This window comes from Erythranthe guttata, chromosome 9 (genome assembly GCF_056151865.1).
Source record: "Erythranthe guttata isolate IM_541 chromosome 9, IM_541, whole genome shotgun sequence".
NCBI lineage: Eukaryota > Viridiplantae > Streptophyta > Magnoliopsida > Lamiales > Phrymaceae > Erythranthe > Erythranthe guttata.
The window spans coordinates 14,061,311-14,075,478 of NC_142541.1; the positions used below are offsets into that span (position 1 = coordinate 14,061,311).

The following is a 14,168-nucleotide window of genomic DNA, read 5'->3' on the forward strand; positions in this document are numbered from 1 at the left end:
GACTTTATTTAGCTTTTTTTTTTAATAATATTTTTTTAATTTTTTTTAAACAAAAAAAATAATTTTTTTTCTCGACAGGTTTACTACTCCGAATGTGACTATAGTTGAATATGACTATAATCTACTATGACTATATTTGACTATATCAACTGTAGTCATATTCTTGATTTATATTGCAGTTTTTTACATTTTCAATTTAAAAAATCTGATTATATAGTCTAGTACAATCATGTTTACCAAATTATATAAAAAAACGAAGATTGCCTATTATTAAGAAAACAATCCAATCAACATCGTCAATAAAAAAATCACGATTTGAATCTTGAAACGAGAAGAAAGAACATATTTGAATATGACTACAGTCATATTGAACAATAATTATATTCGAATATGATTATAGTCATGTTATTGTTGCTGCTCAAATCTGAAACTATATGTTCACATGCGTAGAAAATAATAATAAAGAGAAATCGAAACAGACAGAAACAATTACCAAAATTAAATATGACTATATATGTGACCACATATGACTATTATGTATATTACTAAAAAACTGATTCTTGTCATTTGGCTTGCAAGTTGCACCACTTTCATGAGTGCATTTCATGGCCACCGACACCATTTATTCCGAAGTTTCCTCATCGAATATGGAAATAATGCTCAAACTGCATTTTTTCAACAAAAAAAAAAAAGTGACTAATTAACAACAATTGGAATATCAAAATCAAACACAAATGACCCCAACAAATTTTCAATGGAGTATCTCTAAAAGTGAAGACTAAAAAATGAAAAAAAAATCTCACCAAATTGTGATATTTTCACAATTTATATCCGGAGCTAGGGGCCACCAAATTCAATCTCCTCCGTAAAGTATATAAAAATATATACTCCGAATTCTCTATCCAAATTTCGACCACATCCAACGGTTCAATTGCACGAAAACCGCGTCTAATCTAGCTGCCCGGAATTATTCAGTAACAAAAACCAGCAGCTAGTTTTAAGATCCGATCTATATTTAGAGATATCTGATTCCAATCTTCACCGTTCATAAGTTATATTGATGTGTTACGAATCCTTTATAAAAATATCAACCCAATCCGACGGTTAGATTTTCCGATCTGGCCTCTGCACGAAAACTGCTGCATCTCAAAAACTTGATTTTTCTCCTCTTTTTCCGTCCGCTCTTCGGAAGGAGAATCGAAACCCCGGGCCGGCGCCATGTGCGGCTGAGTGGTCTCCATTGGCGAGTGGTGGAGGATTATGGGTCTGAAGAAGAAAAAAAAATGGGAGAAGTTGCGTGAGAAAGAGAGAGATAATGAAAGTGAGATATATGTAGATATAAAGAGAGAATTAATGTAATCCTACAATCACGTGAGACGGTTATGGTAAATAAATATTACAATTATCTTAAAAAACTATTGATAAGGGTAGTTTCGTCTTATCACAATTGTTGAAGGGAGTTTCACTAATTAAGATTGGACTTTGGGTGTGGGCAAAAGTCTTAAAAGTCAAATGGGTTTAACTCATAATATTTATGGTTTGAGGGGGGGTTTTGCATATTTTCCCTATACATATTTACATAAAAACCTAGAGCTTGAGAATTGTTGGGGTGTAGAAATGGGCCCAAAATGATCAGAGTGATTGGGTCTAACTCCAAACTCCACACAAGGAAATGGGCCGATCTTACAAAGCACACTCCAGCTTTGGTCTTTTAGTTGATTTTGGTAATTCATTGCTCTCAGTTAGATCACAACTGTTCCTTCTCTCAGACATCTCTCACACTCTCAATCCTAATTCATTTGTTGCGCCTTTCTCTCTCTCTCTTTGTTGTACCCCCGTTCAATATTGTATCTTTTCGGTGACCTCTTATAAATAGAGTCTTCAACTTATTCAGTTGATCAGAGTATGTAGTGTATTCCGCGTTTCAGCTCGTTGCTACTTTGGCTATATATAGAGCACTTAGAGTGAGAGAGATAGAGTGTTCGAGTGTTCTTCATTCCTAATTTGACTATACATGTGTTGGTAAGTTAAATCTGTTGAGAGATAAGAGTAGAACTAGACTTGTGCTAATTTGAATCCAAAGTTTTGTTTGTTTATGTGTGGACTTGCCTCTATTTTAGATTTTTGGATAAAAGGGGACCGAATCAAGCTATAGGAAAAACGATTCCATGTATTGGAATGACATTATGAAATCTTTCTTTGTAACTAGTTCTTCACCCGTGCGTTGCACGGAGGTCAGTTTCAAAATGAGAAATAATAATATTTAAACGATTATCTCTTTATAACAATGCCAATTCAAGTAAAACAAAATGGAAGAACATCAAAGAAAAAATATCTCTTAATTCAGAGTTGTAACATATGAAATTCAAATAAATATTACAAAGAAGAATACGCGAAGGGCGCAAACACGATGTGAAGATTAAGTGAAATCATTTAAAACATATGGTATAACTCTATCTCATGGAATGTAATCTACTACACCATGTGAATCTTGTGCAAAATAACTAACTTAACAACAAACACAGTAGTAGAGAACTAACACAATAGATATTCAAATAACCTGCAAATTTATCACTAACAATATTCAATTAGTGATGCACATTACTCAAACAACAACACAATTTATAAATATTGCAAAGAGAAAAGATGTATACGCCACTACCAATAATGATACCAATACTGATGCTAATACTGATACTCTGATACTAATATTGATACTAATATTGATATTAATACTAATACTAATACTAATACCAATACTAATACTAATACTAATACTTACTGATATTGATACTAATACTCATATTGATACTGTTATTGATACTACTAATATTGATATTGATACTAATATTGATACTGATACTGATACTGATACTGATACTGATACTGATATTGATACTGATACTGATACTGACACTGACACTGACACTGACACTGACACTGACACTGACACTGACACTGACACTGACACTGACACTGATAGTGATACTGATACTGATGTTGATACTGATACTGATGTTGCTAGTCATAGTGATACTCATATTAATATTATTATTAATTCTAATACTAATACTAACACTCATATTAATATCGATACTCATAATCATACTGATACTCATACTAATACATATATTAATATTGATACTGATATTGGTGTTGATAATAATAATAATATAATACTAATACTAATACTAATAATACTAATACTAATACTAATACTAATAATACTAATACTAATACTAATACTAATACTAATACTAATACTAATATTAATACTAATACTAATACTAATACTAATACTAATACTAATACTAATACTAATACTAATACTAATACTAATACTAATACTGATACTGATATTGATATTGATATTGATACTCATACTGATACTGAAACTGATATCGATACTGATATATATACTGATACCAATACATATACTTATACTGATACTGGTACTGGTACTGATACCGATACTAATACTGATACGGATACTTATACTGATATTAATACTAATATTAGTACTAATACTAATAGTAATACGGATACTAATACTATTATTAATACTAATATTAATGTTAAAACTAATTTTAATGTTAATGATACACATACTGATACTAATATTGATACTGATACTGATACCGATACCGATACTAATATTGATACGGGTACTTATAGTGATATTAATACTAATATTTGTACTAATACTAATACTATTAATTACTAATACTAATACTAATACTAATATGAATACTAATACTAATACTAATACTAATAATATTACTATTACTAATAATGATATTAATACTAATACTATTATTAATATTATTATTAATACTAATATGTTAATGCTAATACTAATTTTAATGCTAATGCTAATCTGGATATACTAATTATTATGCTAATGCTAATTATAATTGTAAGTCTAATATTATCCAAATCCTTATCCTATTCCTAATCCTATTCATAACACTAATCATAATTCTAATCCTAATCCAAATCATAATCCTATTCCTTACACTGATCATAAGCCTAATAATTCTAATACTAATAATGTTAATGCTAATACTAATGTTAATTCTAATTCTAATATTAATTATAACTCCAATCCCAATCCTAATGCTAATTATAATCCTAATACTAATATATGTCACTAAGTATCGTACTAAGCATAATCATAATCTTAATATTAATTATAATATTATCTTAATCCTTATTACAATTCGAACCCTATTTCTAGTATTAACACCGATACTAATTCAAAGAATATTAATTATAATGCTAATATTAATCACAAATCCTGATCTTGCATCATTTTTTTTTTTGCAATGATCTATTATTTTGTATAAAAAAAACAATTCTATCCAATCTCGAATCTTTATATCAAATTTCTTATGTGCGGTAGCTGAAGCATCAAAAAACACATATTCAATATATTAGAAATTAATATTTAATTATACTATCAAACTGACATTAAAAGTATTTAAAATATTATAAGGGTATAAATAAACGTTACGACGTAAAAGAACAATAATCGTTGTAAATAAGATAAATTATGAAAATCCTCCTGAACTTAGGCTAAATTCTAGAAAACACCCCCACTTATCGGTGATTACCAAAATTCCCTTGATGTTTGTTTCTATCTTACACGACCCCCTTATGGTGTGATTTTTTACGGAATCTTTTTTATTCCATGTAATATCCCAAAAAATATGGATTCTACCCTAGCAGACGTGACATTTCTTTTATCGTACTTTTTAAATACCAAAATTACCCTCAGGGTGGTCATGGTAATAATAAAAATTTGTGAAAGTGTTATTGAAGAAGAATAAAGATTTCTTGTAAAGTCCTCATGAGGGTAATTTTTGTATTTAAAATGTACCATAAAAAAATGTCGCGTGTGCAGGGTATAATCAGCATTTTTCGGGGAATATTCTACGTAATAAAAAAAGTTCCTTGAAAAATCATACCATAAGGGGGTCGATGTAAGACGGAAACAAACATCAGGGGAATTTTGGTAATAACGAATTTGTGGGGGTGATTTTCTTCATTTAGCCTAAGTTCAGGGGGTTTTCATAAGCTATCCTTGTTACATACAACTTAAACTTATTTACACGTATGACCATATGTTAGAAACTAACGTGAAGGCTGATGTTATTGAAAATAGATCAAATTTCAAGTAAACAAAAGTCACTATAAAATGCTTATATAAATAAAAAATGGAAAAATAAAAAATTAATTGGATTTTTGTGTAAATCAGTCGAATATTGTGATTTAAAAAAAACATAGAGATATAAAATCGATACAAAGATTCTTATAAACATTATACAATAAATAATTTCATTTTACAAATATTTTAAAAATGGAAATTAAGAAAATAAATATAACTTATTATATATGATAGGGAAATAGAAAACTTAAGAATATTTCACTAATTTAAATACATAACTTGTAAATTAGACAAAAGAACTCATGTATTCTAATACCAAAATATAGTGAGATATATACAGTGTTAAAATATTTAATAATCATTTACGCTATTATACCCTACATTAATACTTTTATTTTCATATGGTTTAAAATTTTAATTTAAAAATAGTCAGAATATTTGTAGCTAAACATATTTTTTCCAATAATAGGTTTTCTATATCTTTCTTTACCCACACTATAGGATTGTAGTAAATCTCATATAAGTTCGATATGGTACCAATATCATGCCAAATGAAATGATAACCATTAAGTTGGTATTTGATAGGTAATATTTTGTTGGTATACTATGATTGATTCTTAATATTTGATAATTTTTTCCATCCATAACCACAATATTGCATCAATCTTTCTCAATTTGAAAAGACACACACATAAATTATGCAATTATTTCTCATATAATTGTAGTCGTTTATGTAATATATAAATATCTTATTGAGTTTGTAACTAAAAATGGATCGTAGAAACTACTTATTTGTCGATTGATATTGTATTTGTTAATATATACTATTTACGGCAAGAGCACCTCGAGTGGCGTTATTAAATGAGCTATCAAAACATTAATTAACCACCATTTTCATATGCAAAAATAGTAATTTTTAATTCCAATAGTGTTATGAAATCATGGTTGTATTTTGATATTTCATCTTGTAGAATGTAAAACTACATTATGCAATCATGCATAATAAATTATCAAATATGAGTTATAAATTTAACCACCTTAGTGTCCATTTTGAAAAATAATATGTGGCAATTACAAATATAAATAAATTTAATTATATTTAATTAATAACTATTTAATACATATGGTTGGAGCTAATACATTTAGATAAATATCAAAATAAAATATTAAATAGCACATAAATATTTGCAAACTCATTTTGATACTTTTGGGTTGGAGTTGGTCTAGATATTTACTTATACCAAGTAAATATTTATCATAGTTATAATGAAATACTTCTTAGTGGAATACAATATATAATATATACAATCATTATACATTTTAAACAAAACAATTGATATTTCTAATGTTTGGAATTAAATAAAGTGAATCAACTAATTTAATACCAAAGATTTAGAATAACATTGTTATATTTTGAAATATATAAAATCAATTCGTTTTTTATCAATTAATTAAACTTAACTTATGTTATTCAATTTATTAGTATAATCATGATAAAATTATTATTTTAATTACTATATAATTTTAAAAAGTTAAATCAATTGTAAAATTTATTGTCACTGGATTCAGTGAAGAAAAATTAACTGTTTAAATAATAACATGAAATTCATGTAGTACTTTTGAATATGGTAAATAATTGGAAGTACATTACTCTACACATGTCAAAAAAAAAAAAATAGTGTCAATTTTCGCAATATAGTAAATTCGAACATGTTTCTTTCTTTTTTAGATATAATATTAATATATAATATTAAATTCGTAAAAAAAAACGTATTCTTTGGTCATGTTCATGTAAAATGTGTAATATCAAATAATTTATTTTGCAATATATTTTAATATAAATCCAAGGTTACGAATTAAAATACAAAATTTATGTAACACCACCAATCATGCAATTATAATAGGGGAATATTGCTCCAACTTACCACCTCCGAAACCAGTTGAGCTACACTATCTTGAATTTAACTAAATTCAAATTAAATTAATTATAAAATTAAATTAATTATAAAATTAAATTAAAAAATAAATTTTGTTTAGAGCTTCCAAGAAAGTTGATATATTTAGAGTATTTTATAAATGGTAGGATATAAATATATTAATAAAATAATTAAATATATTTAATTACCTTTAATTTTGGAAAATGATGACATGTTTTTTGATGATTTATTTCCACCAATCAATTCGCCACCTGGGATGAAATTGAGGATATGTCATCAATTGAATTTGCCAAATGTCAATCAATTAGGTGTGCAATTCAACTTTTATATATTATATAGATTGGTATGTTTTTCTTTTATGGTAATTTGAATTATTCATACTAGTATCCGATCGGGTACTATATATGATGCCTTTAACCCTACAAGCATTTTTTCCCCGTGCGATGCACGGGATATTATTTCAAAAGTGAAAACAATAATCAGTTTAATACATAATAAGAAAATATCGTATACTAACATTGTAAAATTTAATAATGTAGTATTATTCATATTTTATATAACATTGATTTTTTTAAATCTTCATATTAAGATTTATAATCCAAATATATAGATTAAGATTTAAAAAATCGTATTTTTATCTCTATCTCTTAAGATTTGAGATATATTGATGAAAAATCAGAGATTGATAATTGTTAAAAATTATAGTTAGAAATTAGTATTTCACATCCAGATCATGAATGTTTGGAATCCATATTATGCAAGGAGACATTGCTTTTGCTAATTCGAATTGAAGGGTGATATAAAATCGGTCCATTTCTGGCATCATATCCATAGTTACCGCATTCATCATAGTTAGCAGTTCCAGCTCCGTATCAATGTCACGCTCGATATTGTCACCAGCATCAATATTCTCACTATCATCGATATCGTTACTATCATCAATATCGATATCATCAATAAGAAAACCTTTAAGCTTGTTATCCAGAAACTTGTTCAGAAATACCGTAATAAAAAGAACATAGGAGTTTGTCGCTAGGTATTTGACCAAATAAGATTGACCAGCATTTTTTTCTTTTATATACAAGATACTGGCTACACTATTCCTCGTTGGCTAGTATATATATTAAAAAACATTCACAGTAGTTTTTAGGTCAATTCTAATTGGGTTGGATTAAGTCAAAAAATTTGGATGTCCACTGCCGCGTTGAATTTCAATGAGAATGACTATTTAAAAACGAAATTTTTTTTGTTGTCGTCAAGGGCTAATAAATTGCAATAAAAAACGGAACCCAGTTGTCTATTATATTGAGTGACAGAGTACAATTATTGAAATCCCTTTTGTTTCTTTTTGGACCATGAATATTTGACATCTTGAGACAAGTTGTTCTTGGATTTATATGTATATAATATAATTATAATTATTACATCAAATAATAATTTATATTTATTTTCTAATAATATTGAAGTTAAAAAATGAGGGCTTGTCTGTTCACACTGTTGACTATATAGTTAATTACCAATTCCTCATGCATGCTGAAACTGACCAAAATATTATTACTTGACCAAATCAACCTTTTATATATATATATATATATATATATATATATATATATATATATATATATATATATATATATATATATATATAGTGTTCTTATCATTGCCTATATATAAATGGAGGATAAGCTTTTAGTTTCTTCAATTCATTAGGGTTTATCACATTAATTATATATATAATTAAGTTTAATTAAAACTCCTGAGAGAGATGAACCCTAACATGCAGATGTTTATAGTTGTTCTAACACTTGTGGTATTTGCAGCTGGAGTTCATGCAAGAATTTTGCCAGGTAATAATTAATTACAATATTGCATATATGATATATCTTAATTAGTAATAATCAATCAACAATATCTTTGACTAATATTATATTCTTCATAAAAAAATTGCAGATTATTATGCACCAATAATGGATTCTTCTTCGTCTTCATCGGCGGATAAGCATTTGAATAAACCAGTTTATTCAGTGATAGAGGTTGTCTGCGATTGGCTTGTAAGAGTAACCGATTCGGCCGGTTATATCAATATTTTATGCGATAAGGCTAATATCGTAATTATACCATCGGCTGGTCTTGGGAAAACGGATTCCCCGGCGCCTCCAGCCCCCGACCCCGCTTCCGGAAAACGACCATTAGTTGCTTATAGTTGAAATACATATATACAACAATTATACATAGCTTCGTGAATTTTGAATAATATGTGTAATTAGTTAGAAATTAGGGTTTTTTGCAAAAACCACCCATGTGTAGTCTCGAATTGCTGAAAAACCCCTCGTGTTAAAAATATTAGCACAAAACCCCCTGTGAAAAATAGTCAAAGCCAAAAAAGACCCTACGAGCTCGATGGGTTATACACTCGCGCTTTGTGCGACTGGGCCTCGTATTTTGGAACTAGAAAGACCTAAATACCCTTTAAATCAATTTTTTAAATTTATAAATTTACCCAAAATATTTTTCATAAGCTCAAAATGGAGTTTTCAGAATTTTCAATCCAATCCCCACTAATTTCAGACTAGCCCTCTCTCCAAATTGCATAGAACCAAATTGCAATTTTCATAATTTCTCAAAACTTCATCATCTTCTTCCCCTCTCCTTCAGATCTGCTCCTCACCAAATAAAAAAAAAAACAAACAAAAACCAGCGATTCATCTTCATAACCTGCCGATTTGCAAAAGAAGCAAAAACAACAAAAGTTGCTTCCTCCATCTAAACCTGCCGGAAGAAAAAGTCACTTCAAGCACAAAAAACATAGGCCCCCAGTACGACACACGCACAAAACGTAACTCGATCCAAAATCTTGATTTACAAGAGATATGAAAGAACCCATCAAACATAAGGCATATTTTTTTGTGGGATGAGAAGGCAAGTGGGGATGTGGCGGTGGTGTGGCCGTGGTGGTGGTGATGCGGCGATGGTGCGACTGTAGTGCGGACGTGGTGGTGGTGATGCGGCGGCGGAGGGCTCGATGGTAATTGGGTTGCGGGAAGAAGACGATGGCCTGGGTGATAATTTTCTTTTTCTTTTTTTTTTCTATTTGCATTTTATTTATTTAATTGAAACATAAATTATTAAAAAATATGAGGGTTAGTTTAGTCATTTCATATAAGTCAACTGCTAATTTCGAAATAGGAGTCAGTGTGCTTTATCAAAAATAATATAGGGAGGTTTATGCTAATATTTCTAATATGAGGGGTTTTTGGCTATTCAAAATTTCACAGGGAGGTCTATGCAATTAGTTCTAGAAATATTTTTTTTTGAATAAATTCAAGTCCATTACAAGGGGAAGTAGGGAAGGGGGAGACTCAAACCCTAGACATTACCCTATTGGTAAAGGCTAGGTACCTATCAACTCTCCTAGTGAGGGTTGATCTAGAAATTATTATATCACGTTTTAATTAACGTTTTATTATGAGACAAAATTGATATAGTTATAAATAATATATTATATTATGTATGCACCTTCTTCCAAGTTTTATCAATTTCGATCCGGAACTTGCCGATTTTGAAACAATAGTTTGCATTATGAAATATGCAAATTCCAATATTATCCGATTATGTTTTTCTCGAAACCTCTATAAATTAATATAACTGGGATCAACAAAATTTTTGATTTAGTGGAATATCAAATTATCGATACTATTTAATTAGCTCTCTCTCTCTCTCTCTCTCTCTATATATATATATATATATATATATATATATATATAGAGATAGAGAGAGAGAGAGAGACAGAGAGAGTATGCAAATACAATTGCAATGTATTTTTGTCATTCTAAACTTCGGTCAAATGATAATGCATGTTAGACGGTGAAAGCATCCAAGAACACCAAAATCTAATCAAAGTTGAATTATCGCCTAACACAATTAATGCATGCAAAATATGTCTTTAACTATCTCGAAGAAATTAAAATTACCTAACTTCATAGATATTGACCCACAAATAAATAATCGGGAGCATCAGGGAAACTGATAAAGAGGATGAAGTTGAATATGATATAGTTCTATTATATATAGAGCTCATTTCTCGAACGGAAGCTCTTAAATCAGCAATAATTAATATCAATCTTTAGTCGAGGTATAGACGACGAAACTACACCCAAAATTCTTACCATGTTAAGAAATTAAAAGTGAGAGGTGAAATTGAAGGCGGTGTCGATCGACTTCAACCAGAAACAACAAGACAGTACAACTGAACCATCTATCGATTTATTTCGACATGAGTTGCCGCCTTCGTAACAACCTCCGGTACGGTGTAGCAGAAGAGCGATATATTTTAAGACTAGTTCTAGCATGTTCTATTAAATTACTAAAATGCTGAAATAATAAAACAAAAATTTAACAGAAAATATATAACTACTGAGTCACCATATATGTAATAGCTGAAGTTAATCTAAGAAAGAAGTTCAAAACAAGGCCTCACTATTATATGATTTATCATTTACTACATGCAAAGAATATTTGTCTCAACCACGAGGGCATCTAACATTTTTTTATATATTAATAATCAAATAGTTGATTAATTTTTTATTGGGTTGAATTTTTTAAATCAAGAATTTGCATGCCACTCTTTGGCTGCCGCGTTGAATTTCAATGAGACCGACTTTTTGTTTTTAAATTAATTTTTTGTTGTCGTCAAGGGCAATAACAGAGCAAGAATTTAAATTTTTTTTTTTTTTACATAATTTGTTTCTTTTTAAATAGAAATTTAAGATTGGTTGGGGGTCATGGCCCCCGTTGATCCAATAATGCTGACTTGAAACCCACTAGTTTTATTATATGGAGTGACAGAGTACAATTATTGAATCCTTCTTTTTTCTTTATTCTTTTTGGACCAAGAATATTTGACGTTTTGAGAAAATTTGTCGTTATTGGTTTCCTATATAATTAATATAATATTATTATATTATACATCCCAATAGTATTGTGGTAAAAAAATGTGAATTGTGTGCGTGTTCACACTGTACGTTGACTATAGTTGACCAATTCCTCATGCTGAAATCTGACCAAAATATTATAACATGACCAAATCAACCCTGTATGTATATCATATTGCCTATATATATATAAGTGGAGGATAAGCTTTTAGTTTCTTCAATTCATTAATTAGTTTAATTATCACATTTATAATTATTATATTCAGTTTAATATGAACCCTAACATGATGATGCTTGTAGTTCTAACAGTACTTGTGGTGTTTGCATCTGGAATTCATGCAAGAATTCTTCCAGGTAATAATTATTGCATTTGCATGTATTATGATATTTAATTTTTTTATATATATATATGTATAATTAATTGACTAATTCTATTCTTCATGATAATTGTGCAGATTATGCACCAACAATGGATTCTTCTTCTTCTACAAATTCAGTTTATTCAGTGAAGGAGTTCGTCTGCAAATGGCTTACAAGATTAACCAACATCAATTCGGCCGATAATATTATTAATTTATGCGATAAGGGTATTATCGTAATATCGTCGCCCGATCTTGGCAAAACGAAAGCCCCAGCGCCTCCACCCCCCAAGCCCTCTCCGGGATCACGTCCATTAGTCGCTTATAGTTGATATGTATAAATATATATATATATATATATATATATATATATATATATATATATACACACGTCGAAAGAGCGATCGAAAATCGTCTTGCACGAACGTTTAGTTTAATTTGATATAGCATATATAGGTAAGGATTGTGTGTAGTGTTAGAATGTGAGGTTTGATCATTCCTCTAAAGGAAGTGTTATTAATTTCGAGAACTCCGGTGTATAATCCACGAATATTTGATTAATTTAAGATTAATCAGAGGATTAAATTAAATATATATGTGTAGTAGGTTTATTATCACTTTATCAGGATATTATAGGAGTTATGCTTGTGAACGATTGTTATTTTTTTTTTCCGTTTTTATTTATTTATTTAATAAATTGGGTAAATTACAACCACCCCCGAAGTATGGTGAAAATACGAAAATTCTCCTCTTGTTTGGGTAATTACAACCACCCCTCAACTGTAAATCTTTTTACACGTCCACCTTTGCGGTATTAAATTTAGTGGAATCTTCTATATTATATGTAATATTATCATTTTTGTACCCATTTTATTCCATTCGAGCTCCATAAGGGTGCATCAGAAACTGTATTTTTACACAAAATGAGTACAAACTAGAGCACATTCTACAAAATCTAGATAATTATGTTGAATTTGACACCATAAGGTTGGAGGTGTAAAAAGATTCATATTTGAGGGGTAGATGTAATTGTCCAAATAAAATGGAGTTTTTTCGTAATTTGACCATACCTCAAGGAGAGCTTGTAATTTAAACTAATAAATTTGAAATGCTAATTTGTATGGGCCTCTCTAGGATCGCCAAAAGATAAATTAAACTTTTGATTAATTTTGATTTTTTTTTATAGAAGCATAAGTTGTGTAAAACAAATAGTATAAGAACTATATTTTCTTTTTAATTTTTGTACATATAATTAAAAAAAAAAAAGTTCATATAAGAATCAATTTTATATCAATAAAATCAATGCAGAGAATTCCAATTTTACGAACAACACTTATAGCTTCATATTTAAGTTGAAAAGGTTGAGAGCAAAAACCTCCTCAATTTAGTATTTTGCACCATGAAAAACATAAAATTACTCTTAAGAATAATAGTTTGGGTGTATTGTGTAAACAATGTTGTATATGGGGTCTAAAATGATATTAATATTTTTAAAGGTGTAAAGTGACAAAATCCTGCATTTCAACTATACCTCCCTGTGGTTTGAACTTTGTGCACGTGACTCCCTTGTACTTTCAATATAACACACGACTCCCTTATATTTTAATATAAACATATAACCACCAGGTATATTCAAAAAAAATTTCTTCTTAATGAGCATGATTATTTATGGCTTAATCCCACATTGCACCCTTAAAATGTATCATTTTGACACTTTGCACCCTGAAAAAAATTTATAGCACTTCACACCATCAAAACACAATAAATCACTCAC

General features: G+C 29.0%; 1 long non-coding RNA gene across 1 annotated transcript; it reads left to right on the top strand.

Annotated features, from left to right (window-relative positions):
• The first annotated feature begins 8,770 nt into the window (after positions 1-8,770).
• Positions 8,771-10,479, top strand: LOC105975625 (uncharacterized). Its single transcript, XR_016033656.1, has 2 exons — positions 8,771-8,951; positions 9,055-10,479. It is a non-coding gene; the product is annotated as an uncharacterized LOC105975625 (long non-coding RNA).
• Positions 10,480-14,168: the final 3,689 nt, after the last annotated feature.